We start from the raw sequence: 6599 nt of genomic DNA, 5'->3' as shown, positions 1-6599 counted from the left end.
ATGCACTGCAAAGATGAGCCCTCCAGGAAGCCTTCAACTTCCCAAGCACCGAAGCGTCCTTCATCAAAGTTGGAGATATATGAGTCCTCTGTCCTCTGCAACCGGAATCACTCAATTCGGACAAGTATCGTAGAAATTACACTCTCCGGAATGCAAAGTGGTCCAAGCTGCGCTGAATGCTGCGAGAAAGCCTTGCAACTTGGTTAACTCGCAGGCCTGAAGACGAATGCCGAGAAATTGATGCTGCGAATTGAGAAGTGCGGGTAAGCTATCAATGGATGAGGTCTGAGGCTCCCGAGCAAGAAAATTGCTAAGTCCACAATCGTGCGACTTAGGCATGCGAGTTGGCCGCGCCTGGAACCAAGCCGCACGATCACTCGCAATCTACTCCGACTTGAGCCTGCGACCTGAGTGTAATGGAGACCAACCCGCACGGTTTGTACATTCCCCAGAAACCGCCTTGGTCCTGCGAGTTGAAGAAGAAGATAATTAAGCCGCAGCAAGACTCGCACAACACTCCTACTCGGGCGTGCGGCTAAGACAAAGCGATTTAACTCTCACAAGACAAGTTCTTCATCTACTGCGACTTGGGCATGCTACCTGGGAGACACTGGACCAACCCGCAGGATTCCCACTTTATCCATTAAAGCCGGGTCAGGACCCGGTTTGTTCCGGGCTGACCCGGTTCGTTTTTAGAGAGATATAAATACTTTTTAGGGTTTTTTCCTAAGGAACTAAGCTTTATTCCTTTTGTCTCTTGCCTCTTTTGTGAAAAAAGACTCCACTAAGAAGAGAAATATCGATTATTGAGTGTTTAATCAAGAGAGTTTAAGAGATCTTTGTGTTTAAAGCTGTTTTCTTCTGAATCTATCATCTATCTCTTCATCTATACACTTCTAATCATGATTAACAACACATCTTGCAAAGAATCTAGTGTGTTGATCATGATTAGTGAGTAATCTCCATATTAAGGTCTTAGATATGTAGATTATGGTGCTTAAGTGGTAGATTAGTGAGCTTAGGGGTTAGATCATGCATATTCCATTCTCTACAACTTGTTCTCTATGCTAGATCCATACAAATCATATGTGGTCTAGATTCTGGGCATTTCATGCACCAAAAGTGTTTGATGAAATGCCTGAACCAAGGTTGTTAGAGGTTTAAGTGTTATTCATCATGGGAATGATTGTCTATATGCTTAAATGATAGATTAAACTGATTCTTAATGCTTGTTAACTCATGTTTCACTGATGATGATTGGGTTAGAAACTGTTTTAGCATAGGAGTTAATACCTTCATGAGAGGATTAACTTAATTAAAGATGTTTATGTTGAATGGTTTGCTTGATCATATGATTCATTAGCTCATTAGTTTATCACTGAAGGCACCCTAATCCACTATCATGTCTAAGACCTTTCTCATCATCATACATACATTCTCACCATTTGTCATTGTTTAGTTCTTGTTTAATCATTTCATTAGTCTTTAATCCTGTTTAAGTTTGTAGTTGTCTTTAGATAATCAAAACCACTCTTGTTTGCTTGAATTAAGAACTTGATCACATAGTTTAGTGTCTAACACCACATCTGGATTGATAAACCCCTTGTACTACAATACAGGGGATTGATAACCTCTACAAAGAGCCTTGAAAACTCTTAGTTATCAATTGGCGCCGTTGCCAAATTGTGGTTTGTTTAGCATTAAGCTCTGATCTGTTCTTGAGATCAAGTGCTTACTTTCTTTTTTTTACTGATTACTTTCAAGTTCTGTTTGTGATTTCAGGTGTATGAACACCAGGTCTAGATCAAGAAGCTGTGGTCCACCTTTCCCTCTCAACGACAACATCAATCTTTTGGTACCAAGGAGGAGAAGGGACAGGCGTGGAAGACAGGTTGATCAGGCTGATATGGAAGAACAAAGAGAACACGTGGTAGACATAGAACAACCAGTTCAGGAGCAACAGGCTCAGGGTAATGGAGCTGGTAATGGAGTTGGTCAAGGGCTTCATCAGGGTAATGTTCATCAGGAACAGGTGCACCATCAACAAGCTTATGTCCACCAGGGACAAACTCAAGCTCATCAACAGAGGCATCAGGCCAATGTACAGTAAAGACAACAGGTGCACCACCAACCCCAGCCCTTCCAACACCAACAAAGAAGATATGAGCAACCCCAAGTCTATGTTGGAGAGAATGACAGGGCCAATGCTCATCAGTATGGAGCTAGAATTCAGGCACCACCTGTGCAAAACAACAACTTTGAAGTGAAGGCATCATTGCTAAATATGGTCCAGAACTCAAAGTTCCATGGGTTAGCAATGGAAGATCCCTTGGAACACTTGGATCAATTTGATAAGGTGTGTAATCTGACAAAGATAAATGGAGTTTCTGAGGACAGCTTCAAGCTAAGACTATTTCCCTTTCAGTCTTGGTGACAAAGCTCATCAATGGGAGAAGAATCTTTCAAGAGGCTCCATTCAAACCTGGGAGCAATGCAAGCAAGCTTTCCTATCTAAGTTCTTCTCCACCTCAAGAACTGCAAAACTGAGGAACCAAATCTCTAGCTTCACTCAGCACAGCAATGAGAGTTTTGGTGAAGCATATGAGAGATTTAGGAGCTACACAAACCAATGCCCACACCATTGGTTTAGTGAGGCTTCCCTTCTCAGCACACTATATAGAGGAGCTCTTCCCAAGATTAGAAACCAGCTGGATACTGCTTCCAATGGGAACTTTCTGGGAAAAGAGATACATGCTGCTTTAGAGCTAGTGGAGAACTTAGCACTGAGCAATGATACTTATGGTGAAGACTATGACAGATCAAATAGGTCTGAAGGTTCAAGCTCAGAACAGAGGCTCACTAGGGAAGTTAAGGAGTTGAGAAGTGAATTGGACAAGCTGAAATTCACCACTCAGAAGCCAATGCATTTTGTTGGAGAGTATGAGGAACCTTCTCAAATCTTTGAGAACATATGTGAAGAAGGTCTTACCCAGGAGGAGCTAAACTACATTGGGAATCAGAGGTTCCAGAGATATCAGTATTGTAATGCCAATCCAAACCTTTCTTACAGGAACACCAATGTAGCTAACCCACAAGACCAGGTGTATCCCAATTCTCAAGCTCCACAGAACTTTGTTCCCAAGAACAACTTTCAAGGGTCTTTCCAACCCAAGAATCAGTTTGCTCAGAATCAGGGTTTTAGTCAGCAACAGCAACCATTTCAGGGTACTGGTTTCAGTTCACAACAACAAAAGGCACCACCAGGGTTTGGTCCACCACAGTTCCAACAGCAGGCGCCGGTTCAACAACAGTTTCAGCCACCAACGGTTCAACAGCAGCCACAGATGGGTTCAGATATGGTTGGTATTCTGCAACAACTACTTCAGGGTCAACAGATCTTTGCAAGCCAGAATGCAGCCATGCAACAGGAAATAAAGGAACTGAAGCAAAACCAGGCATCAAGCTCAAGGAACCAAGGTCACCTACCTGGAAAACCAGAACCCAACCCCAAGGAATATGCTAAGGCCATTACACTGAGGAGTGGAAAGGAGTTACCTGGTATTGAGAACAACAATGTGATCATTGAGGACAATGATCAAACTGAGGAGGAGGCAGCCTTAAAAGATGATCAAGTTGCTGAGAAACCAAGGCAAGAAAAGGGTAAGAGGTAGCAAAGGAACCTGAACCAGAGAAGAAATATGTGCCACCACCTCCATACCAACCCAAGCTCCCATTTCCAGGGAGATTTAAGAAGCAACTAGTGGCCAAGGCAAGAGCAGTATTTGAGAAGGCACTCAATGAGACACCACTCACTATGCCTCTCATTGATGCATTCTAATGATGCCAAAGATGGAGAAGTTCTTGAAGGATGCCATTCTGAACAAGACAAAATAGCTTCAAGGCATGGTGGTACTAAGTCATGAATGCAGTGCTATCATTCAAAAGAAGTCCATTCCAAGGAAGTTAACTGATCCAGGGAGTTTCACACTGCCTTGTGCCATTGGACTTCTTCTATTTTCAGGATGTCTTTGTGATCTAGGAGCATCAGTCAGCTTGATGCCATTCTCCATAGCAAAGAAGCTGGGCTTTAGAGTCTTCAAGCCTGCAAGGATCTCTCTTATCCTTGCAGATAGATCAGTTAGATTGCCTGTTGGTATGTTGGAAGATCTACCTGTTAAGATAGGTGGTTTTGAGGTTCCAACTGCAGGAGCTATTATTGATGTGAGAGGTGGGATAATAGAGCTTCAACTTGGGTCTGAAAAGCTCAAGTTTGATGTGAATGAGATGATGAAGAAACCCACCATTGAAGGTCAATGTTTCTATGTGGAGACAATGGATCAGTTGGCTGATGAGTTGCTTGAGGAACTGAACACTGAGGATCCTCTTCAGGCTGCTCTAACTCAAGAACAAGGAGACAATGGGCTCCTAGCAGAAGCAAGTGAAGGGTACAAGTTGTATTTGGACAATGCTAGAGAGCTGGGTCCTGAGACAAGGTTTTTGGAACTGGAACAAAGTGGCTCTAAGGAGCAGAAATGAGCCAATGCAGCTTGGACAAGGATTGGAATGAGGCTGATGCACCCCCTGTTGAGCTCAAGCCTCTACCAACAGGGCTCAGGTATGCTTTCTTGGGCTTAAACTCCACATATCTAGTAATCATCAATGATAGCCTATTAGAGGATCAAGAGAGTGCATTGCTTAGTGAGATAAGAAAGTTCAGGAGAGCCATAGGATATTCTTTGGCTGATATTAGAGGGATCTCTCCTGAAATTTGCACCCACAGGATCCACCTAGAGGACCAATCTATGTCTTCTATTGAGCATCAACGACGACTTAACCCCAACCTTAAGGAAGTGGTTAAGAAGGAGATACTAAAACTTCTTGAGGCAGGGATAATTTACCCAATCTCAGACTCAAGATGGGTGTCTCCTGTTCATGTTGTGCCCAAGAAGGGTGGGATCACAGTGGTTAAAAACGAGAAGGATGAGCTGATAGCTACTAGGACTGTCACAGGACACATAATGTGTATAGACTATAGAAAGCTCAATGCAGCCTCTAGGAAGGATCATTTTCCTTTGCCTTTCATTGATCAGATGTTAGAGAGGCTTGCAAACCACCCCTTCTTTTGTTTTCTTGATGGGTACTCGGGGTTCTTCCAAATTCCCATAGATCCCCGAGATCAAGAGATAACAACATTCACATGCCCTTATGGCACCTTTGCATACAGGTGAATGCCTTTTGGTCTCTGTAATGCCCCTGCCACATTTCAACGTTGCATGATGCATATATTCTCTGACATAATTGAAGAGAAGGTGGAGGTGTTCATGGATGACTTTAGTGTCTATGGCTCCTCCTTCTCGGATTGTCTCTCTAATTTGTCACAGGTCTTGGAGAGATGTGAGCAGCATAACTTGGTGTTGAACTGGGAGAAATGCCACTTCATGGTGCAGGAAGGAATAGTTCTTGGGCACAAGATATCTGAGAAGGGCATAGAGGTTGACAGAGCAAAAGTAGAAGTAATGGTGAACCTGCAGACCCCCACATCAGTCAAAGGGATAAGGAGTTTCCTTGGGCATGCAGGGTTTTACAGAAGATTTATCAAAGACTTCTCAAGAATTGTCAGGCCCTTGACAAGGCTGTTGTGTAAAGAAGTGGATTTCATCTTTGATGCTGAATGTGAAGAGGCCTTCAAGATGATCAAGGATGCATTAGTCAGTGCACCAATTGTCCAAGCCCCAGACTGGTCCCTTCCTTTTGAGGTTATGACAGATGCATCTGATTTTGCAGTTGGAGCTGTACTTGGCCAGAAGAAAGATAAGAAGCTTCATGTCATCTACTATGCCAGTAGAACACTTGACTCTGCACAAGAGAAGTATGCTACTACTAAGAAGGAAATGCTGGCAATAGTCTTTGCCTTTGATAAATTCAGAAGCTACCTGGTGGGATCAAAAGTCATTGTATATACTGATCATGCAGCACTCAGGTATCTGATGACCAAGAAAGATGCTAAGCCAAGACTATTGAGATGGGTACTTCTACTTCAGGAGTTTGATATGGAAGTACAAGATAAAAAAGGTATAGAGAATGGAGCTGCAGACCATCTCTTTAGGCTGAGGATTGACTCTGAAGTGCCTCTTAATGACAGTCTTCCTGAGGAATCACTGATGGTGCTCCATTCTTATTTGGAGTTTGAAGAAGTGGACAGCATTCAAGAGAGGAGGATGCCTTGGTTTGCAGACATTGTGAACTATCTTGCTTGTGGAGTGGAACCACCTGAATTAGATGCTTACCACAGGAAGAAGTTCTTCAGAGAAGTACAAAGATACCATTGGGATGAGCCCTACCTCTATGTCCTAAACAAAGATAAGCTGTATAGAAGGTGTCTTGCTGAGGAGAAGATGCAACCTGTGTTGCAAGAGTGTCATGGTTCAGCTTTTGGAGGTCACATGGGAGCATTCAAGACTGTGGCAAAGGTTCTTCAGAGTGGGTTTTGGTGGTCCACAATGTTCAAAGATGCTCAGTTGGTGGTTTCAGCATGTGATGCCTGTCAGAGGCATGGAAACATATCAAAGAGGAGTGAGATGCCTCAAAACCCCATTCTA

At 43.2% G+C, this 6599-nt stretch overlaps 1 non-coding gene across 1 annotated transcript; it reads right to left on the bottom strand.

Annotated features, from left to right (window-relative positions):
• Positions 1 to 2540: 2540 nt before the first annotated feature.
• Positions 2541 to 2647, bottom strand: LOC112088290. The gene has a single exon (XR_002900454.1). It is a non-coding gene; the product is annotated as a small nucleolar RNA R71 (small nucleolar RNA).
• Between the last annotated feature and the right edge of the window lie 3952 nt (positions 2648 to 6599).

Source organism: Eutrema salsugineum, unplaced genomic scaffold (genome assembly GCF_000478725.1).
Source record: "Eutrema salsugineum unplaced genomic scaffold, Eutsalg1_0 scaffold_15, whole genome shotgun sequence".
NCBI lineage: Eukaryota > Viridiplantae > Streptophyta > Magnoliopsida > Brassicales > Brassicaceae > Eutrema > Eutrema salsugineum.
This window is presented reverse-complemented; position numbering and strand designations above follow the sequence as displayed.